This window comes from Diprion similis, chromosome 3 (assembly GCF_021155765.1).
Source record: "Diprion similis isolate iyDipSimi1 chromosome 3, iyDipSimi1.1, whole genome shotgun sequence".
Lineage (NCBI taxonomy): Eukaryota > Metazoa > Arthropoda > Insecta > Hymenoptera > Diprionidae > Diprion > Diprion similis.
In genome coordinates this window covers 5,114,826-5,141,752 of record NC_060107.1, presented here as the reverse complement: position 1 = coordinate 5,141,752, position 26,927 = coordinate 5,114,826, and the positions used below count along the sequence as shown (strand labels likewise).

At 42.7% G+C, this 26,927-nt stretch overlaps 1 protein-coding gene across 1 annotated transcript in view; it reads right to left on the bottom strand.

Moving 5' to 3' along the window:
• The window catches only part of LOC124404610, a 184,718-nt gene that overhangs the window by 79,685 nt on the left and 78,106 nt on the right, over positions 1 to 26,927 (bottom strand). The window lies entirely within an intron of this gene.

Below are 26,927 nucleotides of genomic sequence, written 5' to 3'. Positions count from 1 at the left end.
AAAATATTAATGAAGGCTGAATTCTATACACTGGTTTATCAGGATATTTACTATGGGTACCATGAGAATATTTCGTTTCATTCACGGATTACCTACTTTGTTCAGGTTACTCATATTCATAGTGCTGAAAGATTGTTTCAGGGAACAATTAGCACAGCTGATGGTGAGCCACGAGTTGAATGCATTGTCGGACGTGTCGTAAAAATTCTTTTCTGGCTTCGCTCGAGGCTTGGAACATGGACGTTAGTGTTACAGGAACGTAGTGAAGTGACCCATAATGGAGAAAATTCGATGGTTTTTGGAACCCGATATCAGCATGATGCCGATCACGAGATGTTCCTTTTACCTTTTTTCCATTTCGCGACAAGAAGCAGTTTGAGATCAGATCTCGGGGCACTTTCGCGTACACTCATAACAACGTCGCACGGTGTGGGTCGAGTTTCACGTGACGAGCGAAAGAGTAATCGATCGATCGATTGACCGCCCCGTGCCGCCTTACAACCGACAACTAATGAGGCCTCATCTACCGCCTCCGTGTCCCGGGGCGACTCGCAATCAAAACAATCATCAGCTTCTCAATGCAGGTAAGTACTTCTGTCTGTCGATCGCACGCCGCGCCACGCCGCACGGCGTCTGAAACGAGAAGAAAGAGATCACACACGTGGTGTATCTGAACGTGATCGCACAATAGCTCCGTGCAGAATTAGAAATGGTTTCCAAGAAATTTCCTTTAGCACAGCGAGAAATGTATAAGCAGTCGAGATAGGGAAATGAGAACTGTGACGTGCGTCACTCTTTGCAAATTTTTCTGACCTCCGCGATCACGGGCCAAGCATCAGCGTCTACGACGCAACCTTTCCTAAGGAGGAAACCAAGGAATATAGGTACATAGGCAAGTAGGTATGAGCTTTGATCGGTCCGTTCCTCCTGCACTGCCTGCAACCATAGAACCGCGTGGATACGTAGATCGTAGAGGGCGATGCACGTCGTCCGAGTTGCACTCAACACCATAACGTCCTGGTGGTGTAAGTTCTGTGCATGGATTCATGGATGCATGGAGGACGTGCGGTGCACAAAGCGCGGTGCATATTTTACGCCTCAATAATAACACGGTGTGAATAGAGCCGGTAACCGATATGGACGGACGGACGTACCGACAAACCGACTGGAGGCTCATTTGAAATGTAGATTAGACCTTCCCTTGTCTTCGACTATATCGCCGCCGCTGCACTACTCTAATCATGCAAGGGGTTCGCCCATGAAGAGTAGAGACGGGCGTTCTCTCCGCTGGGCTGGTTGGGTTTCTAGCCGCACTGACTGCAACCTCGGAAGCAGCTGAGGCATAATTCGATCGTCCAAAGGCCTCGCCGATCCGGGTTTCGGTTCTCCTCGACTCGACGTCGTTGCCCTCCTTAGAAATCGCGACACACTTCCATAAAGGGTGAATATTTGATATCGTTCGTGCGCGTTCCGTAGTTGGGCAAAACGGTTCATTTAATCGCTGGGCGCGATCGCGAGTTGAAACAGGAATGCAAAAGTTATCGGTCCCTGCTTTTGCCCGTCGTTTTCCTCTGCATTATATGTATGCTGCTGCTGCTGCTGCTGCAATGGCAATGGCAATGGCAATGGCAATGGCAATGGCAATGGCAGTGACGGTCGTCGAACGGGGAGAAAGGATGGAAACCAGCGACTGCGTTTTGTTTCCCTTAATAGGAAACTCCGCCAACATGCATGCGTCGTATATATACTATATATAAGAGTGTTTTGCGACAACGAGGTCATAAGGTTACCCTCTTATAACACTCCTCGGAAGCCATCCTAGTAGACGATAAACTGCCTCTCTAGCACAAGTCGTTTCCTTGGCAAGAAAATTATTGGAGAACGGTCAGGAAACGCGGCACGCGATTCTTACACAGGTACCTGCACTCCGTAGCAGAGGCTGCCTCTCTTCAAAAGACTACATCTCTTCTGTTAAACGGCCACTTAATGACAATGTAGAAACTCTCACTCTGCACTCGCTATCGAACAGAATTTCCTATAGATCTCACGTGCTTGTACATACAAAAAGTATCTATATACGTGTGTAAGATTGTAGCTTGCGGATCAAAGTGCGATGATGATAGACAGTAATATAGTACGAGTTATAAGAGAAAACGATTTCCTATGCTGGAAATAAATAAAATCTTCATCTTAACTCATTTGCATGATTAATGCTTCCCCACGCTAAATCCTATAACGACAATCTCGGATCCAACTACGACGCTAACGTCAAGCCAGCCATAACAAACTGGCAGCGGTTTTCTTCAGAGAACCCCGCCTCTATCCCCGATAATACAAGAGTTGAATGAACACCGACGTCGATAATTCAGACCATAATAATACGCTAATTAAAACCAGCAATTGATATCGACTCTGTTATCTTCAAGAGTCCGGTCGGTCGGTTCAATGGCGCGAATACCGAGAAGAAAGGCCAGGGCTGGGAGTCTAGCTAAGATTCATGAATTCCGCGGCACCGTCTGACTAATTACAATTAACCTTGCTAATTATACAATTCGAAATATACCAGGTTCGCAGTATACTGAGGTGTCGCATTTCTCTGTTCGTTAAGCCTCCTCACCGCCGCCTGCGCCTTTGATGTTGTATCCTTATCACAATGTCGCCTTGATACTGCAACGCCAAATCCTACGTGTTTGCAAATACGTTACTCCATCCTCGACGACTATCGTTGGCCCAGGTCGGGTCACGCCTGACGCCCGCCTGATTCTGGGTCGAATTGCGTCAGCACACATCCGACCGGAACTCCATTCCATTCCATTCCATTCCATTCTATCCCAATCCATTCCGCTCCTTCTCCTGTACTTACGGCGACCTTTTCAGAGTCAGGTGATCGATTCGCGACCTCTGATGTCCCCGGGGGTTCTAAGACCGTCGTTTCGCATCGGTGTCATGGTGCAATATCGATCTATTGCAACACGATTAATAACATTCACCTCATTAGCATAAGCTAGGTTCGTTCGTTCGTTCCTTCGTTCGATTATACATGGTGACTCTGATTTCTCACCCAGCAGCCCTTCCATTGATTATAATATTGCGTTGAGGAACCCAATGTGAGTATTTTGTTGAACAGAATTGCACAGGTACGTATGTAAGGACTTGATGTGTAAATTGCGGGAAGCAAAGGTGTACGTGGATTATAATAACTCGAGACTGCATTATAATAGTGAGACGTCGAGCTGATTGTGAGAGACTCCGGACGTGTCGTTGTGACAAGTGATCGTCTCTATCTGACGTGTTAATCGCGTCTAAACAGCAATCACGAGTTATACCGAGGTGTGCACACGAGATGAAAACGGGACTTCGTAGACCCATCGGCGAGAACCAGGAGTAGCTGCTACCGCCGATAGGTTCAGGCCTTCCTCTTGTAATGGTCTCCTTAACGGTGACTGCTTGCCGTTTGATCGACTATAATTCATAATCTAATACCGTCGCTAGCCTAAGAAGAAGAGAGAAGAAGAGATAAGAAGAAGAAGAAGAAGAAGAAGAAGCAGAAGTAGAAGTAAAAGCCGACGCAAAAGAAGAAGATGATGAAGACGAAGGAGATTCTCGGGCGATAATAATTACGTTTACTCCTTAAATGCTACCTCTTAACTTCTTGCACCGAGTTTATAATGCGCCAAGCTCGACAGACCGTGCAAAGCAAGGAGAAGAGGCCGAACACAGCATCACCAGCAACAGCTGTTCAGCCATCCAGCCCAGGAATTACTTGAGTAATTCTTTTTATTTCTCGTCGTTGTTGTTGTTGTTGTTGTTGTTTTTTTCTTTCTTTCTTTCTTTCTGTCACCCGAAGAATACCGATCATCACCTCGTCCCTGAGTTATGCAGATTAGTAGTCCCATAGAACGCGGATTGTGAAACGTTGTGCAGCAGGAGCAATGGAACTGACGAGTCTCGGCTTTGATATTTGCCACAGCTATTATTTATTATTCTGTGGTAATAGCTGTTGAATGCATTAATTCTGTACAAAGAAACCAGACAGCGATATTGTTAATTTTTATCCTCGATTTTCTTATTCTTTTTGTTTCCACTTCTCGTTCATTCTTATGCCTAAACTAATTCTCAGAGAATTTTTGCACTAGTGACATTTCGTGTGAAAATATGAGACAAGCTATAGGTAAATACATATATTTATCATCCAAATGAATGAATCTTCTAAGTTACAGTTCGATTGTTCCTCGCTTTTGAAGTCGTATAATTATCCAGATCGTTATCTGGTTTTCAACTAAGGATCAACAAGTCGCTGTGCAACAAACAATCGTTCCCCGTTGACGAGTAGAAAAATCAAGAGAAATTTTTTATTCACTGAAATATTGTACCTCTATGTTTGTGATAAATAAATAGGTAGTGCAAGAGAAACATCCGTATTTTCTCGTTTTTTCCGATTCGTGGAGAGAAAAAAAGAAAGAGAGAGAGAGAGAGAGAGAGAGAGTTCAGTGATCCACGAGGTTATACGGTCACCGTTTATAAGTTCTATTTATATAACGACGTCAAAGCTTGTCTATATGTACACACATAACGGCGTATGATAAACAATATACATGAGCGTTGGTTAATTAGCAAACTGCCAATCAATTTACCGTCTCCCTCATTCCTCCGTCGTCAAACAAAGCGCAGACAGGCATTTCCTGTTTAAGATTACAAACTACTAGCTACTAACCAAGAGGCCATTACCTCCGTCTACACTCTACACCACGCCTCATACTCTCATCTAGGTACACAAGACCTAAAGAGACAGACAGACGCACGGAGAACCAAAAATAAGCACATGGAACCGTTTCACTTTTGGTTTAAGGTTTCCAAAGTTTCAAAAAATCCTTGCCATCAATAAACCATTCAACAACTCATACTACCGCATTTATCTTTGTATTTTGGTGTTGGTGGTGGTGGTTGTTGGATCTGAATCCTGAATCCTGATTCCTGGAGGAGTGATAAGCTGCTATGACCGCGGGCACCATCCCATCCTGGATACCCGGGTGGGTACGAAAGCAGCCGTACGCATCGCAAGTCCACATATAGTCATTACCTCAAGTATACTTACGGCGTGTTGGTCTATTGCGTGCATGGCAGGCGGCAAGTTCCGGCCGAGCGTGACCACGTTCATTCGTTCGTTCGTTCGTTCGTTCGTTCGTTCGTTCGTTCGTTCGACGGCGGAGATTATTATGCAAGTGTACCTCAGCAAACCGCAGTTCCGGGTTTGATTGTCCGTTTACCATGGGGCCCCATCGAACCTCCGAGTGGTGCGTGTGCCTCCATTTATCGGTCTAATACTATTACGCTTGTCCAGCATGGACGTGGTTTGCTTGGGTACTTCTAGGTCTGAATGTCTGTGATTAAATGCGATTTCCTCTTTGATTACCTCCTTCATCTGCGATCCTCTTTCAACTTAAATAAAATTTGAGTAAGAGTAAACAATTTATTCATAATAAATATTGACCCATAGTTCGAAAGCCGATGAATATCAATCAGGAATAATGGGGGCTAAGAGTTTCCGGTTTGTCCGGTGATCTGTGAGAGCCAAATACACAGTGAAAGGTGTAACGCAATTGACCCCGGTATGGTATGGTATGGTATGGGAGTAGGTATGCATAACGTGCCACGAATGGTGCCCCATAGACACGTCCTACTGCAGCAGGTAGCCCAACCGTCAGCCAAACGCCTAAGCAAACGTTCGGTAGATGGTTGGGTACTCGATCAAAGTAGGTAACTGCCTTCCTATACTTAAGTGGCTTGAACTAAATTCAGAAATGAGATGCTGGGTCCGGTGTTATGACGCAAACCACTTAAACCGCACAACACCCGACGGATCGGTTGCCCAGCTAATTGCCGAGTGGTAATCGATACCCTTTCCTTTATGCATCGCGGTGCGAAGTGCTAAGGGTTTAAAATAATAATACCTAGACCGATATCGCAGGTGGAGCACTGGAGGACGTTAGTTTATTTATTTTTTTTTCTTCTTATTATATTTAATGAAAATATTCTCCTCCGATTTCATTCGTCTTCACACTGCAACAAGACTGTAGCAGGTATTATAAGAGCGAGTAGAAATGAGCTCAGCCTCGTCGGATCGTTAAAACTTATATATATATATATATTTCTCATACCTTTGGACTCTAGCTTTATACGGTTCATATTTTATTCCCCTTGTTTTATGTACATGGTAATAAATTATCACAACGCTAAGGACTTCCGGGTATGACTGTAATAAACGAGAAAATAACGCCATGCGGCAGCCTCACCCACAAGACAACCGTAGTAGTTAAAGACTAGAAATCGGTGATCAAATGATCAATAAAAGAAAGAAAAAAAAAAAAAAGAAAAGAAAACAAACAAACAAATCCTGTCGAAATATGATCAAAATACGAGACGTCGATCGGGCGTTAATAGATTTTTATTCGGCGAGTTTAGGTAAGGAGCTAAATTCTCACCTGTTCGTGTGAATAAATCTGACTCTGGATTATATGTAAGCTGACTTTGCCCGTATTTGGGAAAATTCATTTACATATGTATTATTCGCAATTGCCATACTGGCGAAATTTATTCTCGCAAAGTAAGTTGCTCGTGGGCTTTAAAAAAACTTGTGTCACTCCCTGCGTTGTGAAAGAAATTAACCACCGGTATAAAAGTAATAATAATTATTCACGGTATAACGTATATACATAACGTGTATGTACATATCGCAATAAAATAGAATTGCGAGAGACGGATACGTAATTAGGAGAAAATTTTTACAGCCTGAAAGATTAGTTATATCAAGAATAGCAGGGCAGAAAAAAAAAAAAAAATTTCTCATTTTTGAGAAGCTTAATCCGGAATTTTTGGTTAATCATCGGCGTCTCACTTGCAGCCTCTAGTGAGAACAGATCAAGATAAGTATGCAGAAAAGAAAAAGGATAGAAAAAAGATGAAAAGATATATAAAAACGAGGAACAAATCGTCGAGCAAAAGTCCAAACCTTCATTAACTCCGTTTTATCTGGGAAAAGTAACGATATAAGATCGGTCGGTCGGTCGATCGGTCGACCTGGTGGGGAGAGTCACAGGCCAACGAGGTCCGCATTAAACGATGAAACGCGAACGATTCAATCCTGTCAAACCTAAGGTATATGATTAACAATACAAGTAGGTGAGAGGAAATCGAAGCGTATAAAACGTGAGAAACAAGATATGAACGTTAAGGTTGTTGCGAGGAGCCGTTCGCGGTATGAAGATATCAGGAACGTCGTTATCACGGGTTAAACAGCGCTTGATATATAGGCTTTGAGAACGATTTTTAACGTCGAACCAAAGCGGTTCAGACTAGCGGACAAACCCGACAATCATAGGCGTTATAAACGTGTCCGGTAATCGGGTATACATATATATATATATAGGATGAATTGAAGATGATGGCTAAATTCGATCATGGAATACATCGTGAAACGTACGCGCGATTCGATGATGCTCGAAGACACACACATACACACGTACGAAACAAGGTGCAATCTGAAAATTCTCGTCGTGGGAAACCGCCCATGGGAGAGGATAAACAAGCTTCGTAGTCCCAGACGTATGTAGGATGCCTACGTGCTGCTGCCAGGGCGTAATAAGATAATGCAGATCTAACGGAGACTGAGGAGTTCTGCCTTTCACAGTAAACGTCGTCATCGAAACGACTCATCCTTAGTCTTCAAGCTCGACCTATTTCGAAGAAGATGAAGTGAGATGATTTGGTAATTCGCTGATCCAAGTCCTTAAGATTCGATTAAAGTACTAATGCCCGCGTGCATGCGCCACATTCTAAGTACCAGCCATCTGATCAGATCAGTGCTTTTCCAGGTTTGTGGAATCCCCGTTTACGCGGTCCAAGAGAGATCAATTAAGACCAGTAGTAGTTTTAAGAGAATTAGAAAACGGGGAACGAAACGGGAAAGGGGAGGCAATTAGACAGAGCATCGATTAGGTTAGAAATCATGGTAACTGTCTAACTATCCTAACGACGACACTCCTAAAGTGCAGGTTATTATATAAAATGAGGGGGTGTATTTTAAAGTCAGGGGAATCCTATCCTCGAGGACCTCCCATGGGAGGATGGTTTGGCGGAGGGGGGAAGGGGGGGGGGGGATAAGCCACGAGCGAAGGAGTCACTCCAGTTGCTATACATACAGGCGGCTGTTGTGGTCGGAGCTTAGGCTGGCTCTCAGCAAATATCAGCCCGTGGGAAATAGCCCCTTGAACTCATAAAACCGAATGAAGGTATAACCCCACGTGCACCAACTGATAGTTAGTTGAGAATTACGAGCGGGAAAATTATTGCTAAAATACCGTAGATTCGTAAGTAATGCTCGTGTAATGATCATTCATGGGTGGCGAGAGTCCACTCCTCCCATTTCATCATGCCTGCCTCACAGACCTACCATGTCATCATCGAACGCTTCACGAATCTCTTCAGCTACTAAAGTAAGACTACATATCTATTTTTCTAGCCCCTTAGACGTTTGTTGCATCAGTGACGATACACATAGAAAAACATTCGATAAACAAATTTGTAATCAAGATTCCGAGGTTATCCAAAGCGTAAATCGTAATTGATTCCGTATACAGAAGCTGGTTGAGAAAAATTTTCAAGAAAGCAATCAAGCGGTAAAAAAAAAAAAAACTCGGCTCTGTAATTGTTTCGCATTTATCACAGACTGGTTTACCCGCGCTTCCGCACATTTTCTCTTTCGGTGAAATTCGTGACGATGTTATATACGTTTCGAACCGTAGCAAGCGCGTGTCTGTGATTGATGACCATTTCGTGATCTCATTAACTGTGCAGAGTAAATTTCCGTTTATTGTCAGTGCTCCGATCATCTCCGACAAAAGTATATATATATATATATATATGTATACTATCGGCCGGTGTTTCTGGATCTCATTTTCCACGGCAATAAAACCCTGTGTGCGGGGGGTTTGATAAAGCGTCTGCGGTAACGGATTAGACTAATGCAAGTCTGATGGCCCTGTCGAACGAGATGCGGGCAGCCTTACTTACTTACATGAGATATCGATCCGGTAAAGAAATTAAGAGAAGAGATCGAGCCACGATACTAATGAAGGGGACTTTCCAGAGCTTTTCGTTCAACTCTAAATTACGGTAACAAACTTGATGCAAAAAGTAAATAAAGAAGTGTTTAAAGAGAAGGATCGATCGAAGTCTGACTTACAAGTGTTACAGTATCCACCTGGGAAGAACGATTATCTAATGAGTGGTTGATTTTCTTACCTGAAACAGAAAGAACGAAAAAAAAAATCTTATTAGCGAGTTACAAGGCGTGATGATGAGAGGATAAAAAAAAAATGGCAGTAACGCAATCGGCTGTCGTATCTTCCGCGATAAGAAGCACACGGTGTGGCTACAATAGCAACAACAAAAGGCCCGTGTGGAAGACCACACAAGGAGTTTGTGAAGGGAGGGAAGTCGGGGGAGTAGAATGGACGAGGAGGGCGCGACATGCGCACACACAGACACGTATAGACCAGGGCTCGGGGCTTAACCTGAGGCCCTTGAAACGCTCGTTTAGGAAGAAAAGGATCGCCAGGATCGCCGGGATCGCCAGGATCGACTCCTAGCCACGTGGGTGGTTCGTACGAGCGAAATGACACCTCGGATGCCGTAGCGTAGCCGTGATTCAAGAGGTACACGCGCGCCCGAGAAGACGAAGCAATAAAATGAAAATGAACGTCTTTGTAAACCGTCTCGCACACCATACGTACGTCTTGATTGATTTACTCTCGCCTAACTTTCGACGTCCCCGAGATTTAAACTCCGACAAATCATCCCGGTACCATAACCGCAACGCGCGTATAATCTATTCCAAAATTCTTCCGTCAAAGGGATTTTTTTTTTTTTTTTTCTTTTTTCTTTTTTATTCTGCATAAGAGTAAAAACGAAAAAACAGCAGTGCTTCGGAAAACATGCATACGCATGAAGATATATAAGCGGGTCAAGTTGGCACGTTCAAATTTCAATTATAACTTATTCATGAAGTGGTCTCACGTCTTATAGTGAATATCGAATCTTTTGTCTCCCGAGTTTTGTTATACACCGTCGTATAATAAATACGTCTGTGTCTACAATAGGATAGGATAGATCATATTCATCGTGCCTGACTCTCTGTTCTCACGGAACATTTTATCATCCCGCTATACCTAAACAACAATCGTATATATATATACAATCATATAAGTTACTTATTATCAGCGTCGTTATAACTTTCTGGAACACATGATATCCGTTCCTGATGAATTTTCTTAACTAACGACATACTTTAGTCGCTGGAATCTGATTGAAAGAAATTAAGAATAGAAAAAAAACACAAACACAAACAAAAAATCTTCAGCCCACACTGTACGTTTATAAATAAATCAACGGTTAATAGAGTCACGATTCGATGTAGGCTGCATAGTTCCGTAAAAGGTCTCGTTTAGCAAACTGCATCACTGTGAGATCCTTAATACACGATATGCAGAGATCTAGTATACCTAAGTATACAAGAGACTTGCGTAAAATGACGAAGAATTATTACACCGCGTTTCCGCGGGGACGATCAAAGGAACGCAATCATCGTCATCATCCAACCAGCCTAGCTAAGATACGTATTTCTGGACCATCGGTCCCGTGCAACAACTTCTCCTAGGGTATATATCTATAGATTACACTTGGGTCATAGTGCTCCGAAGGAAACTCTTGGACAAAGGATCGAATTGTAAGTACATTCATCGGTCGCACCTGACGACGACGCACTCGGTAAACGAAAAGAGACCATCCGGCAAATTCGGGTCATAAGAATAAAGAATAAGACACGCGATATTTTTTGGCGCGATCACATGCACAGCCCAGGAACAGAGCTAGGTCATAACGGCAATGAACCGCAACCATCGAACTGTGTGTGGCTCCACGGTCTGCCTGATCAAGTTCAACGTCCCAGAATCTAGACAGTATTTTAATTGTTTTAGTTCGCTTTTGCAGAGTCAAAAAATTAGCTGTTCTTTGAACGTATGTACCATACATAGTGTGTCTGTAGCGCCTTGTATATATTTATATATACGTATATGTATATCGTTAAGGCGTATACCGTTCATCCGAAAGCCTCGAGCGTATTTGCATATTTTTTTTTCACCCCGTAAATTTCGCGCACCCACCATGTTACTTTGTTCGAAAGAACAAGATCGTACCGTTGTATGATTTTAGAAAATCGATTAAGAAATAGAGTGAGAGAGAGGTATATACATTGATTCGTAGATATCTTATTAAGAGATGTCGATGATTTTACACAGTGGAAAAAAGAAAGTTTGTGAATTGCAGCGCGAATTTTTTCATTATGTTTGTACTATACACGCGTATGCAGCATTGAAAGAGAAGAAACCAGGAAAGAGGTGTTTATGGGACCGGAAATACACGCGGGTTGTTCTTTGACCGGAAACAGATATTTCCACGATGTACCGTAGGAATGATTGGTTGATCATAGTTATTAAATGTATATACTTGATTTTATAAATTTCTAACTACGGTATTCACACGCTTTTCTGAAGGCGAGATGGGTATATGAAAAGAAAGAGAGAGGTATGATCAACGATCACGTGAATCGTGCAGATAAGACGTGTACAAGTATCGAGGGAAAGGTGATTAATAATAACGGAAATAAGTGGAGTAAAAATCTCTTGAGACAATAATTCGAATGCAATCATGTGCATGAGGAATGCGATCCAGTAGCAGATTTTTTACAGGCACCAAACAATCGTGGGTGAGATTATTCTGGCCCCCATTATCCTCGGGCCACCTGTCACGGTCATACCGGTTAAGACCTAGAGGAAGACTAACTGTACTTTTACAGGATAAAACCAAGGCTCGTTTCATAAACTCAATTACGGATTGATTACCCCGGTAAGTTGATTGGTCATCGTCATGTTCATCGGCAAGCACATTTTATACACCAAGGCATCTCTGTACACCTTGACAAGGCTCAAGCCGAGAGAAGAACAAGACGCAATTATACCGCGAATTTACCCATTCATTAAAAAAGGGGAAAAGAAACCACGAGAGAGAACAGTAAAAAAATCAACAACAACAACAAAAGTCTTTGACTTCACTTTTTTGATACAGACCATCATGAAAATATGAGATCAACTTTTTGATCTGTACGTTAAATTCCATCGTAGCATAGGATGTTGATATTGGTTGTATCTGATGTGATTGCAAGATGCCAAGTTATGAGACTCGTCAAGAGTTGTTCGGTTCGTGACTCGTTTCCGCAGTCACGGACTGAATCACTACTCTCGTGTTGTTACTTGGTAGCGATGTATCGCAGCTCGGAGTTAAGGGAGACTGAATCTGGAAGTCAGGAAGAGGAAGAAGAGGTTGCGAAAGAAGAAGAAGAAGAAGAAGAAGAAGAAGCAAGAGCGGTTACGAAAGACCAAGAAGTAGAAAAAGAAACCAATAGAAGAAGAAGAAGAAGAAGAAGAATAAGAATAAGAATCTAGATAGCAGTGAAACAAGATACGACGGGTCAGAGTTGAGACGATGCAGTTTCCAGAGAAATAAATGAATATCCGCGTGACAATTACTTAGCCTCGTCTTTTCCACTCCATGCAGAAGCCTCGAGATAATTTCCTCGCCAATTTATCATTGACCTACGAAAGATTATCTCGATTCTGCCTCTCATTCTCGTCGAGGCTTAGCACAGCTTAGCCTCTGTGCAAGGAGTAAATACCCAAAGACTATAGACCAGAAGATGCGGTGCGGATCAGGTACATTGCACCATAGAATAGGGTGTGGATCAAACCTTGGAAGTAAAACCTTAAATATTTCGAATTGCCGATATTATCGAAATTTCAAACATGTGAAAATAAGATAACGAAAGATTTCGAATAATTTACACGATACATCGGTCATTCCAAATACTGACCCTTCCAAGCTTTGGCTCCTACTCTTATTGTTAGAATGCACGCTGGAACTCCCAACTAGATATATGATTTCCTTTCTACCTTCTCCTTCACCGACGATCTGTAATTTTAATTCCGTTCCCCTCCCTTCATCATTTTTGTCCCACGTCCTCGAACGTTCGACCTAGTATCCATCCTTTTCCCGTTGTATTGAAAGGACTTGTCTTGCCCCCCGGCAATGTCCTCGGACCCCAGATGTGAACTCTGACCCACGGTTACCTTGGCGCGGCGAGATTCTCAATAGGAAAGATAACTGTACTGCGACGATCGGCCTGCGTCCAATTTTCATTTTTTAAGACCCTCTTCGCCCCCCTAAGAAGGCGATTCAATGCGTCGCCGGTGATCCCGTATCTCCACCTCCAGCAGGCACTTGGTCAACGACGTGATTTTTATAAGTTTATAAGTTCATACTTTACGTACATACGTTCCAACGAAAGGCCTGTTGTTTCGATCCTTGGTGCATACAGACAGACAGTCAGCCAGTGGAACGTGTGTTTGTTTGTTTATTTTTTAAAACACTAGCAGCCGCGATTTTCGACGCTTGCAATATTCTAGTTATAAATCGATTTATCATTCACGGTCTGCGATTCTACGGGCTCGACTGGTCGTTTGTTCGTTTCTCAGATGCCGGCCAGGAGTTATCGCACTTGAGCTGCTTGGGCATGGCTGGATATTGCAGACGAAGGTAGGTGCATGCACATTATACCGGCACACTGAACGCCGTGTGAGACGCAGTTTCCGTCGGTTAATAACAATAATAGCGATAATAAGGTGATAGGAGCTGCATGGGGATAGGTTGTGGATACGCAGAACCAACGTCAATACACCGGGCCCATAAGGAAGCAGCTGCCGGATCACATAGCGACGACGAGGGGATAATCGCGTTCCGGGTTAAGCAAAACTTCGTAACCCCGCTTGACAAAGTCTGCCTAAGTCCGGGGTTATCGGTATGCGATCGCATCACGAGCATGATGAAAATGAAAATGGGAGAAGAGACCTTTGGTGGCCTCAGGGCGCCGTGCAATTATAGTACCTGCGTCTTGTCGACGATGAGATTTTTTCCACTCAGGATATTAAAACGAGTTGAAGTGGAATTCTGTAGGAAATCGAAATGCGATAAAGCTCGCACCGCGTTTGCAATAATTGCTGCCAGAACTCGAAGCTCAAAACGATTTCTTCTTCCTTATATAACCTTTCTATCCTTTATCGTGCAGATGTTTATATAATTAGCTGTGGTCATTCAAGCACGGTGTTAAAATTACCGAGGCAATAATTTCCTACGTAACGAGGATCTCCAACGGGTAACAATATGTTTATCGAAAACAAGCTTCGCGACTTAATACTGGTATCTGTATTAGGGTGGCGCAAAAAAACCGACTATTTCTTTTTTTTTTTGAGTCTCGTGTGACAAAATCTTAGTTTTTGATGTTTTAAGAGCCCAATCCAAAGGACAGTTCAAAAAAAAAATTTCAAGAGGTCGCTCCACATTTTTTAAAACGTTAGAAACCGTCAAAAATCGTTTTTTTTTCAATTTTTTTTCTCGTTACGGTATAATTTTATAGACAAAAAAAATTAAGTTTCCGAAAGTTTCAGTTCAAAATTTGAACTTTGAAAGGTCACTCGTAATTTTTTTTCAATTTTTCGGCGCATTTCTTTAGATCTTTTCGAGCGACCTTTTAATATTCATATTAAAATTTCATACATTTATTTTCTTCAATTTAATAAGAAAGAATCGATAACAATACACCACTACATGAATTAAAAATCAAGCAAAATACTGAAAATATAATTTTTTTAATTTAATTTTTTGACATTTTTTTAAATTTGGAGCGACCTCTTAAAAATTTTTTTTTTTGAGCTGTCCTTTGAAGTGGACTCTTAAAACATCGAAAACTGACATTTTGTCACACGAGACTCGAAAAAAAAAAAAAAAATAGCCGGTTTTTTTGCGCTACCCTAATCTATTTGCAGCGTGTAAAGAAAATCGTATGAGAAAATAATCGGATGGATCAGAAGCATCTAGATAACCGGCACAACTTGGTCAAAAAGATTCATAATTTTTCTATTATCTTCAATAGTTTCCATATAATTTGCCAACTCAAGTACTCGGAAGTATGATCTAAATATATGTGAACGAGGATGGAAATCGGTTTTCGACAGGTTGACGAAGTGCGTTCAACACCGTGTTCTAATTGCGCGGTAACTAGTAGCCGTAAATCGCGTTTCACTTGGCGTTGATTAATAGTTGCGTTACCCGCCTTGGGTGCACATTATAAATCCCAGTACATAAACGGTCTAATAAGATGATATTCAAGATTCAATAAACAAGGTGTTGGTTGCAGCCAGTTTATTCGCTGACCTCCCAACGCGTGTGGCAGCTTCGACAATTTCGTTTTTGGATTGTTAACAATCCAAAAAAAAAAAAAGAAATATTAATTGATTAGCGAGTTTCTGTTTTGCAATTCTTCCTTTTTTCAACATTGGAAAGCCGGATGTTAGTGTGATAAATATATACTAAACGAGTATTATATCCGGCGATAAATATTTCTACCGATCTCTGTTTGTCGTAATAAATAGAATAAATAAACCATGATCGGTGGTAGAGGTACAAGGAATGGAAAGAGGAACGAAAGCGACGATCTCAAGTCGGAGAAACGTCTTCGTAGCCAGAGCGATAATCATCGGACATCTCGAGCGGGGCGGGTAGTAGGTAGAAGAAACACGGTAGGCCATGAAGTTTCCAGTTCTTGTAACCCCCGGAGGACGTAGGTTATAACGTCGATGAGACTTCGCGACTCGGTCTCCTCACCTCACAACGTGAGTTACTAAGCTGAGCTGCGCTGCGCTAACGAGAAAAGGAAACGTGTGGTGTTGAAGTAAAGTGACGAATCTATCCTTCAGCACCAAGAGACATCGATGTCGTAAAAATTTTCGAAGACGTTTCGCACGTCATTTGGTGATAATTACTAAATAAGACGTGGCAAGAGAAAAGACCGAGGAGCGCAGTCTCTACAGCCATCGTCGTCTTTCTCTTCTTCCTAAGGGATCATTCGGGATTCAACTCACGTCGAAGGCCACGCGACCGGTACACGAACATCCCGGCAGGCATGCTTCGGCTGCCCTCCTATACCTCCTCTCAAGCTTCCCGGAACCCGATCACGTCTCTTCTTCGCGACTCTACGACGAATGTCCCGACAATCTTAAAACAATGGTTTTGTATACCAACTCCAATGACTGAAGTCAATGGTCCTCCGACAATAGGCCAGACAGGCTTCCCAGAACTTCCTGGAAAACGTTCCAATCGAACGCAGAAGTGCCCCTAAAAACGCGAAACTGGCTACTCGCGTAGCGAAAACACCTCACTGCAAATGGTTCTGCTCGAATTCATCCCTGCATCTCATAATACAGGGTAGACGTAACAGTTTTAGCCGTGATCATGACTTGAAATTAAAGGTTGTACGTAGACATGACCAGAAATGGTTCTAAAATTATTTGATCTGTGAAATTGTCCACCAATTTTTATAATTAATAAAATATACGATGAGTAAAGAACTTTCGAATTGAGCAAGTGAAAGATTAAAAGTGGCATGGACGAACGTAGAATATCAATATAACCACAAATGGAGCATCAACCATGGTAACTAGGTAACCGAAATTAATCAGACACATGGTCACAGCTAATTATTACCGCCGTTAATCCCCAACGAGGTTGTTAACTAGTACAGATAAAGACCTGGTCCTCCTAGCCTGTGATTTGTTGTGGTTGTTTTGAAGTTGGCGAGTTTCTTCATTGGATATAGAGAAGAGAATAAGAGGCGTCTCTGGTACGTCAGTGGACATGGTTGCCCGTAAATTACAAATGGAGTATTATTTACGACATTTTCTATTCGACATCCCGACGTCATGCAATATTTATCTGCGTTCGAATGGTCCGCGGGTACTTATGCCCACCACCGATCCCCCTTCTGCCGGCAACCTTCCTTCCTGGCTGGCTGGGTGACTGGTTGCAGCCTTTCCATGGACTTCGTTCACATGGATGGAGGAGGAATGACTCGGCTGGCGCTTCAATAGCGGGCGGGTACAAGCGGACAGACAGACGGACGAGACAAACAACTCGACTCCTCTTCTTGCCACGTTTACTTTGCGGTGTATATTCCATTCCTCCTCTCCTTCCTCTAACCTCTCGCCTATTCCTCGGCAAGAATGCGCCGATCTTCTTCAAGCCCATGGCAGATTGCACTTGGAGGTAACAAATCGAGCGCGATAATAAATACGTGCAGACGACTATAATATGACGAGGTATGCAGGCGTGTCTTAACGTTCCTCAAACTTCTCTCGCATATATTCGGACATATTAAAACTCGCATAGTTGATTCGCGAATCAGTTTCCGCCCCATTTCTGTCTGTAAACTTAACCCTTTCGAAAGAATATTCTAAGAAATCACTTTCAGCCTATAATCATCAGTTAGCTAGCTGGATCATCATCATCGTCATCATCATCATCACAGGTGGCGGCGGTGCATCAACATCAAAAAATTCTCCGACAGACCATGAGAGAAGCAACATGATTGACGGCTCTGACTGCGAAGGTAAGAAAAGATTCACCTTCATCGCTGCGGGGTGCAGTCGGTAGGATCAACCTGAGACGTGCATTTCGAAACACTTTCTCGGCTTCTAAAAAAAATTTTTTTCTCCATTATCAATTATACCTTATACTGCCGAATACGTTATACTTTTATTTTCGGCCGTTATTAACGTGTTCGGGTTAGGTAGTACAGGGTGTTTGAATTTTATTATTTTCAATTTGCTTTTATTTTTTTTTTTTTTCACTCACCACGAGCCGAACGGACGCGCAGAATGACGTTAATAACCCTCCTGCCGCTCGTCATATATACATACACATATATATATATATATATATATACATATATACATATAATGTATTAGACGCCGCCTTCGTCGTTCAATTTTATATCTCCTCTATTTTTCATCTCCACTAAACTGCTTTCGAACATGTCGACACATGCCTTCTCCCAAGCCTGGCAACGGACGTTCGTGGAATCGAAGAGACCTGGAGAAGAGATGTGTGTATACGCCCCTGAGAAGTGCAAGAAGAGAGAATCTCTCCGCGAAGCAATGAAGAAGAGACGGCTGGAGGGAGGAGTCAAGAAGTAGAAGAGAAAGGACAAGAAGGCTAAGACGAAGGCGAAGGCGAAGGCGAAGCTGAGGTAGGAGACTCGAGTTCTCTTCCCAATCCCCCATGCAGTTCTCGGACTGACACTTAGCTTCTGGCTCTTGGCGGAATAGGACGTCATTATCGATCTACCGGTTTCTAATGCCCGTATTCTTAGAAGCCAGAAGAGGAAGAGAACTCCAGCCTCGGCGTCCTCCGAATAAATGAATGTCTATGAGGCTGCAGGAGCAAGCGCGCGACGTTCCGTGTTGAGCACGGTATAAAAGAGAAGGTGATTTCCTTTCTCTCTCTCTCTCTCCCAGGGGAGAAAAAGAATCGGAATAAGAATAAGGAAAAAAAGAAGAGAAAGAAAACGAAGAATAAGAAGAGGAGGAGAAGAACACGACGCCGGAACGGTGCTGTTTCCTTTTGTCGGTTGCAAGAGGAAAGGGCAGGGAGGAGGGGAGGACAAACGCCGGAATGAAAGTGACAGTGCTTTCATGGAGGCCAAAAGCGGAACTAACAGCGAGGTGTCTGAGGAGGACCCACCGGTTCTACTTGTTATACATTCTTCGGCTGCCCGCAGGAATAGATAAAAAAAATAATATAAGAATCCAATACCGCAATGATAAACTTTTCTATGCGGAGCGTTGCGGGGACTCTTTGCTACCCCTCCCCCCCCCCTTCGCCGCCCTCCTCCTTTCACCATCCAGCGATGTACGGCCTGACATTTCAACGAAATTCCATACGCCATCGTGCTTATACCACAAGTTGTCAGAGGTCAGACTGATCGACGTCCATTTTCAATAAAATTTTTAACCATCATTACCCAATAACGTTATTTTTTATTTATTTCTATTCGTAAAAATATTTCAGGTATACCGTTGACTATCGGGAGGAAATAATTAAGTCACACGAGAATCGTACGATCATGTCTGATCTTTGTTTTTGCCTAGCCTAACCCAACCTGGATTGTTTCTCTCGTGTCTAGTTCACGTGCGACGCGATTATTTATCCGTACAGCTTTGTTTGACCGTTTCCATTTCCCTGGACGATTTCAATAACACGCTTGTCCCATTTCTTTCCCCGTGTGCGTGCACCTATCTCCATACTCTACAAGCACACTGTACACATTGTTACTTTGTATATATACGCGGATCGTGGGAAGTGTCATTGGTAATTCTCTATACACACGTTATTAGACAGTATCGAGAAAATAAATTGTTATTATAATAACAACAACAACAACAACAACGTGAATAATTGCACGTGTATGGAGCGAAGGAAATTCACCAAAGGAAAGTTAATCCGAAGGATCGATGATTATGATATAATTACAGGTACGTGAGTGAAGCTGCACGCATCATGTTGGAGGGAAATTTGCAATCATAGTAATTCATCGTACGCAGTCCATACAACCATAAACCGATATGTCACACTGCGCGAATTCTCTCTTCGTGTTAATTCTACGATCTATTCGTGATCCGTGACCAATCACAATTAGATCACCGGAGTGTTACGACGTTGATATTAGAAAAAAAAAAAAAAAAAAAAAAAAAAAAATGAGAAGAAAAAAAAAGGACGATGGTAAGGAAAGAAAATACCTTCACCACCCCCCTCTGCCCATCCTGAGTCTTCGTCTCCTCGTCATGACGACGAGTGCAGGTATTTGCATGCGAAAAGTTGAGCATGCCGCAGCGGTGCAACGACACCGGGGAATGATAATCGTGCGGTACTCCTCCTCTCCAACGGACCGGGATTCTATGCAGCAGCAACAACAACAGCAGCAGCAGCAGCAGCAGCAGCAACCCGACTCCTTGGGCGCGACGCACCTATGTCAACGTGGTGTTAATGAACTCCTGGTGCTGGGTCCGTAAGGCCGGTAAAATAACCTGAACCGGGGCCTTACCGTCGACCGATCCCCGCTCCTAACGGTACGACTTCCGGTCACGAGGGCCCTTCAAACATTTCAACGAATCTCCGACCCGGCCCATCAGCCATCGCTGTGGGCGATGCGATATTAATTATAACCATCGTGTGGGTGTAACACCGTCGATTTGATTTCGATCACCATGTCCATCTCAAGTTCATCAGGTGGGTATGGAAAACCGTTTTTCGGAACCGGAATCGGAAAGTTGGCGATTTGTTATACGGTAAAATCGTCTTGGATCGTCTTGGATCGAATGAGGTTTTCAACTGGCGACAAAGCTTACCGGATGTAACCGATGAGAACCTCTCGGCGATGCGGGATGAGGGTAAAAATTGATAAAAGCAAAGGACAAGGGTCACCGAGGGGCCGTGACAAAGAGGTTGGGATGATCGTAACTTCTAACGGTGATCCTGGACACCGGAACGATGCTGGATCCAGGAGTGCCGATCCGCGTGGTTACAGGTTCCCCGTGATCTTCGGAGGATTGTGAGGAGAAATTTTGCGGCATACGTAATTGTAGATACACGATAGTTATCATATCAGTGCTCGTCATCGGCAACCTTTCAATCTGCATCGGTGTGCCAAAATTATTTTTTCTCGTTATTGTTTTTTTTCTCGTTCACAAGATAGCGAGTGAAAAACCTGTAAAAACTACGTCAAAAGTATGTCTACTTCCATATTATCACTGTCACTTTTACCAGTTCAAGCCCGGCAAGTTCATCCTGCAGAGACAGTTGCACGACTGCATCAACCGCAGCTGGTTATCTCGATAAAAAAATAAAAAAATATGTGTAAACAAGTGTAGAACAGACTTCTGTATAGGTAACCCTATGCAAATACCAAACCTCGTTACATAGTCGGATGATACATAAAAGTTAGGTAGATAGTTATACGTATAACAGCGACTGACGTGAGTACGAAACAGTAAGTCGTCGAGAGTTGTAAGGTAAGAAAGAGAAAGATTCCCGTCAAAGTGAACAACCACAACGGATATTGTTCTAAATTGTGGGAATCGAGCCGTTTACCGTATAGTCACGGTAAAACCTAAGCCCCGCAAATATATCTTTCGCGAGATTAGTACAAGGGTCGTTGGAGTTCTGAAGATAAGAAAAAAAAAAGAAGAAGAAAAAAAACGTCAAGACTCTTCACCGCTCAGCAAAGTTCCGTTGGTAAGTAAGATTTGAGTCCCGGTGTTCCTTGACTGTTATATATTTATATATACCTACTTACGTCGTGGGTACCCCCCCCCCTCCCCCTCCCACTCCGTTATCACGCGTTCTTACGTTGAATCGAAAGAAACGTGAAACGTGAATCGTTGAAATCGCGTAGGATTTAGTATAACGTGTACAATGCGGATTTGTGATATATCCTGAGGTAGGTAGGTACCAACCTAACGGAAAGACGGCGGAGCGCAGAGCTGCTGTAACGGCATGCACGACAGATCGGAATCACCGGGGCGCGCGCGCGCGTGGATCTAGATTCGTCTCCTGGTACCACGAAGAGTATACATACGTAGGTACTAGAGTCCCGGATTGTCCGGTGCGGGAGCCCGGGAGTCTGGGTCAGGATGGGACTCATAATAAAGGTGGATGAGGAGATCGGTTTCAACGCTGCCGTTGCGCCGCCGTCGCACTTCAACACAGTTTATAATGGTTATCCCTTGGAAGTAACAATAAGGAACGCGGCGATTCCTTCCCGTTCCCTCGGGAGTCGCGGGGTCATCTTACGGGGTCAGCTGCTGTCACATGGTGGTAAATCAAAACTCGGCTGGTCAATGGTATAGAAAATGAGAATAACGATACTTTGTGTTGCTCACGGAAGGTAATTTAACACGTACGCGGTACATCCTGCGTACATACATATATGTATATACATAAGCGAGATATCGTACGATATTTGCCCTCCGGGAAATCCGAATATTTATTATTGCTTTATATATAATATACACCAAGCATAAATTATTTTACTCTCGATGGTGTTGTTATACCCTCTCTCTCTCTCTCTCTCTCTCTCTCTCTCTCTCTCTCTCTCTCTCTCTCTCAGCTGTAAATCACCGAGGTCAGAAACGAGGGAACCGAAACCCGAGAGGCAAATGCAATCGTGCACTTCAACACAATTACTTGTGCGTAGCATGCATTGGATGCTCGGAAATTATGGGACTCTGACATACCAGGGGTTGACTTCACCTCTACCTTCACGTGTAGGCCAAAGGTGGGATGGTGGTCAAAACTTCGAAGGGTCAATATTTGGATGATATTTTATGACGAATATTAGATTGACTTATGCTAATCAGTGACACTTTCGAAAATCAACATTTCCGCATGTTTGAAATTTCGATATATCGACCCTTCCAAGTTTTAACGACCACTTAAAAAATTAGGTATTCAGTAAACATACTCAGTTAAACTCCTCTGAATTCACGAGTACATACTTCGAATATGCCAGACTAATTACGTCCGTATGAACTGACACACCCTTTACATTGTTTTCGCCTAAAACTCGTCTCTTCACGACTCGATGCCTACAACCATCTATAGAGAAGGGAAAATTTGTTTTAGAGATCCGTCGGGCAGTGGTTATGCATATGGACGGAAATATGCGACGAGACTCGATCCATATTCATGGATTTACCGCGCGAATGTATAGGCATATTCCCTTGCTGGGAACCACGAGCAGGGCACCATCTCATCACGTCCGTCCGTCTGTCCGCATGTCCAACATTCCGTCCAGCAGGCACGTGCTCAGCGATGAATCCAAGAAGAGAATACGCGAGTCGTTTTAGTTTACTTTTTTTTTTTTTTTTTCTTTTTCTTTTTGTTTATTTTTAGGTAAACTTTGAACCGGATTCGGACAAGGTAAACACCGGTGTTTACCGAAAGGTACCCCCACCCTCAGGATTTTTTTCAACGAAATATTTATACACTAGAGTTAAATTAGCGAGAAATCCGAAGAAGGCTGACCATTAAACCGAGTTCTTGGTTTATATGTATACGATCTCAAAGAAATCACTTCTCCTTTTTTTTGACTATACATCCAAACTTTCCGAAGCTTTCCTGACTTTTCTTTTCGTTGAATGCAACAAGAATCGTTCGTGCTAGGTGAAGAAATGAGACGAATGCTACTAACGTACGGATCGAGGAAGCAAAGCGAAAACAAACGTTTGCCAGGGCAAATATAAGTGGTTAAGTTAAATACTCGTGAACACAAGCGTGATTGTCAATTGTATAAACGTGATATCACGTGCTGCTTACGTAGTTAAACGCATACCTACCACCGACAAATAATAAATGGGTGCATAGTTATGTATTTTCTCTCACTTGAGAGAGCAACAGGAGAGAAATTGACGCTCGGGCGGGAGGGTTTAGAAGTAGGTATAACTGCGGCAAAGATGAAATCTCGTTCGGGTACTTTGAACCCGTTCGTTTAACTCATTCACTTTCAATAACGTAATGGAAAGGCTGAATTTCCGGTTATTTGTTCTACACAGATCAAACCGCCGCCTGTTTAAAACGGTTCAGAGTTCATAGGTCGCGACACGCGATGCCTGGCGATATTAGCATCAGCTTTTGTGGTTGTTCCTTACCAACCGACGAGTTCTTTCGATCAATCCTTTATTTTCTTTATTGCATGTTTCTTTTTTTCTCGGCTTAATTTTATTCATATTCCCAAGTGAATTTGTGTTTGTATGTGTGAAGAAACTATTGGATGAATAATAACGATTTGTTAAACGTTGTTCGGAAATTGGATACAAAAATTTTTTTTTCTCAATCCACCTTTTATCACTTTCATTCCATTCCATTCCATTCCATTCAATTCACAACCGACTAGGTCGACGTCTGATGATGCAGTACAGAAGCACGCGGTGCCGTGCAGAGGAGGATAAAATTTCTATCTTAAGAATGAGAGCCGAGAGAAGCGCAAGGAGAGCTACTCGAGTGACTAGGCCGGTCAGATTTTGCGTGGGAAGATAAACAAGTCGATTTAAGGTGTTTAGTAGCGCTTACCATCCATTGTCTGCAATTGTTCAATGTAACCGAAGTAATCTTTTTCACGCGAGACGTTCTTATAAGAGTAATTTTCTCCCCTGACTAATTTCCACAGACGACTCGCATTTATACAAAACGGAACCAAAAAAAAAAAAAAAAATGCAAACGCGATACCTACTTTCAGGAGCGTGAATATTTTTAATAAGCCTCTGGGTAAGAGAGGAAAAAAAGAGAATGTCTTTCACAAAATTAATCAGAGCATTTAGCGACAGTGAAAAGATCACGTTCGTGATTCGAGTAAATTGTAATTCACCTTGGCTTTCTGGGACTTGGTCGAAAGAAAAAGGTAAAAAAAGATGAAAATTAAAAAACCAATGGAACGATAATTCATTGAATTCAAAGCGTCGAAAATCGAATCGTTTGATCATCAAATTTCACTCGTGGCGAAAGGAACTCTCGAGTTGCACGATTTAATGCCGACTTTAAGTCAATCTTGTTCAATTGCGACGAAGATCGTTCCACTACGTGACAGAATCACTCTACATATATATATTGTGTGTGTGTGTGTGTGGGTGTGTGTGTATGTGTGTACATATAAACCCAGGGAAAGGTCTTGCGGAAGAAAGGTCACGAATCCATGATCTCTACAAAGAGTCTATAAACTAATTGTCCAACAACTCTCGCAAGGCGAAAGGACAACCTGAAAAAATCTATATATAAATATTTTTCAAGCCCATTGAAAAATCACACCACCTCGTATTATCACTCGTTGGTTAATTAAATTTTTTTTGTTGAAATTTGCGGTGACGAGTAAAGTGAAACACGAGTGCAAGTGAAAACGCAGTAAAATCCTCGAGTCGTTCAAGCCTAGAATGGGTTCAATAGCGCAACCGGCGTAGCTTAGATTTACGATGTAGTTTGGAGATGAGCGAATAACAGATCAAAATATAGGAGAGAAAGAAAGAGAGAGAGAGAGAGAGAGAGAGAGATAGAAAGAAATTTATTTTAAACCAAAGACTAAATTAATGCAAGCGAATAGAACAGAGTTACACACAGATTCTGTATAGTTGGCAGCGTGCCCCCCCTGAGCATCTCCTCGTCGTTCATGGGTTTCAGACGAAGCGTGTGTCCGTTGAAAAGTTAGCTAACGCTAAATATAATCGACGTAGTATGTACACGTTGGCGTGAATAACCCACGAGGACACTGCACTCCCGCTTTCGTATTAGGCCCATGCAATACCTAGATATGTGGATGTGGAAATAGAGACTAGCTTCACTGCTCTGCTTGCATACTATGTACGTACGTACAAAACGTGATTGGTGTGTAGATGTCTCTGTCACACGAGTATTATACCTATACCTATACCTACACCTCCTATCGACACACTGCACATATACTTCTGGGTATCTAAAATATGCGCATGTGTGTCACGCACTTGCCTGAGTTTAAATATACACCTCGGCATACGGTGAAACACGACGAAGCGGTGGTTATATTTACCGAAAATGCATTAGGCCGCTGCAAGTCATCAGAACTACACGGATCTGGGTTCACGGGTCACTCTTTTAGAGATCTAAACCTGAATTCGAAATCGTAATCTAAATCTAAATCGTTGTCACTCGCGAAAATTTTTCAACAAATAGTCTGCATGTAGAGAACGGACGAAACAACTTAATGTTTAAATGCAGGGTTCAAGATACACGAAGTTTTCACCAAAACCTCGATGGTTTTTTATGTGAATCTACTAGCCAACATTCGTGAGTATTTACATGAATGCAGCAGCAGCTTAACGACAACGATGGCATGTAGACTGTGAAAATCTGACCATCACCATCATCATTATCATTATCATGTTATACAGGAAATGGGTAGGTAAATGAGTATCAGAAGATATTTGTTGGCATGCCTCAAGGAGGAGGAGGATCGACCTAGTTTCTTCACCGAGAGTCGATCAACGTCCGAATTCATTGATCGGATGCAATCTGGGAACCAGAAAGTGAGCTGGATAGATTGGGTTGTCAGTGGAAAAGGCCACAAGTGCCGTCCATAGCGCAGGACCATATGGAATGCAAGTCTATATACGTGTTTACTGGCTGAAGATAACGAAGAGAATAACGTCAATAAAGAATTGATTGGATGGATTAAAAAATTGGAAAGATAATAAGATTTGGTAGTGATAATTAAATCCATGAATAGGTACCTAGCCAAATATCAATCTCCAGAATATCATTCGAGAGTAAAGAAACATGCGGAAAATAAAAACAAGTAGCTATACCATGAAAAGCCAAGAACACACACGAGTGTTGTTAGCAAACGATTCTTTATCATGTCGCTGACGCGATATCCTCGCGGCAAATTGGTCCCAAAATTTGTTCAACGGAAGGAACAAAAAGAAAAAAAAAAAAAAAGAAAAGAAAAAGAGAACAGAAAAGAAGAGGGAGAGTGAAAAGGGACTGACTCTCTCTACACCGCGAAGAGGTCCAAGTAAAATCCGTGGCTGGATACACCGACCTACACAAAAGAGACTGCACAAACGTGGAGAGGGGGGTGAGGGGTGGGGGGTGGTGGGACTATAGGCTATTTTTAAAACTAACTATATACGGGGGCCCCGCGCACCCCTCGCCCCGATTAACATACAATGCACCCATAACTCTTTCGAACGACGCTCCTGAGATCCTGCCGTCCGGTCGGTTGGTCGCCTCGTTGGCTGCAGGCTGCTGGTCAGACTCTCTGTTTACTCGAGTTGTAGAATACCTTGAAGACATTGCCATGCGCCTATGTTCCATGATAAAAGTTTTTTGTAACACTATGCACCCTA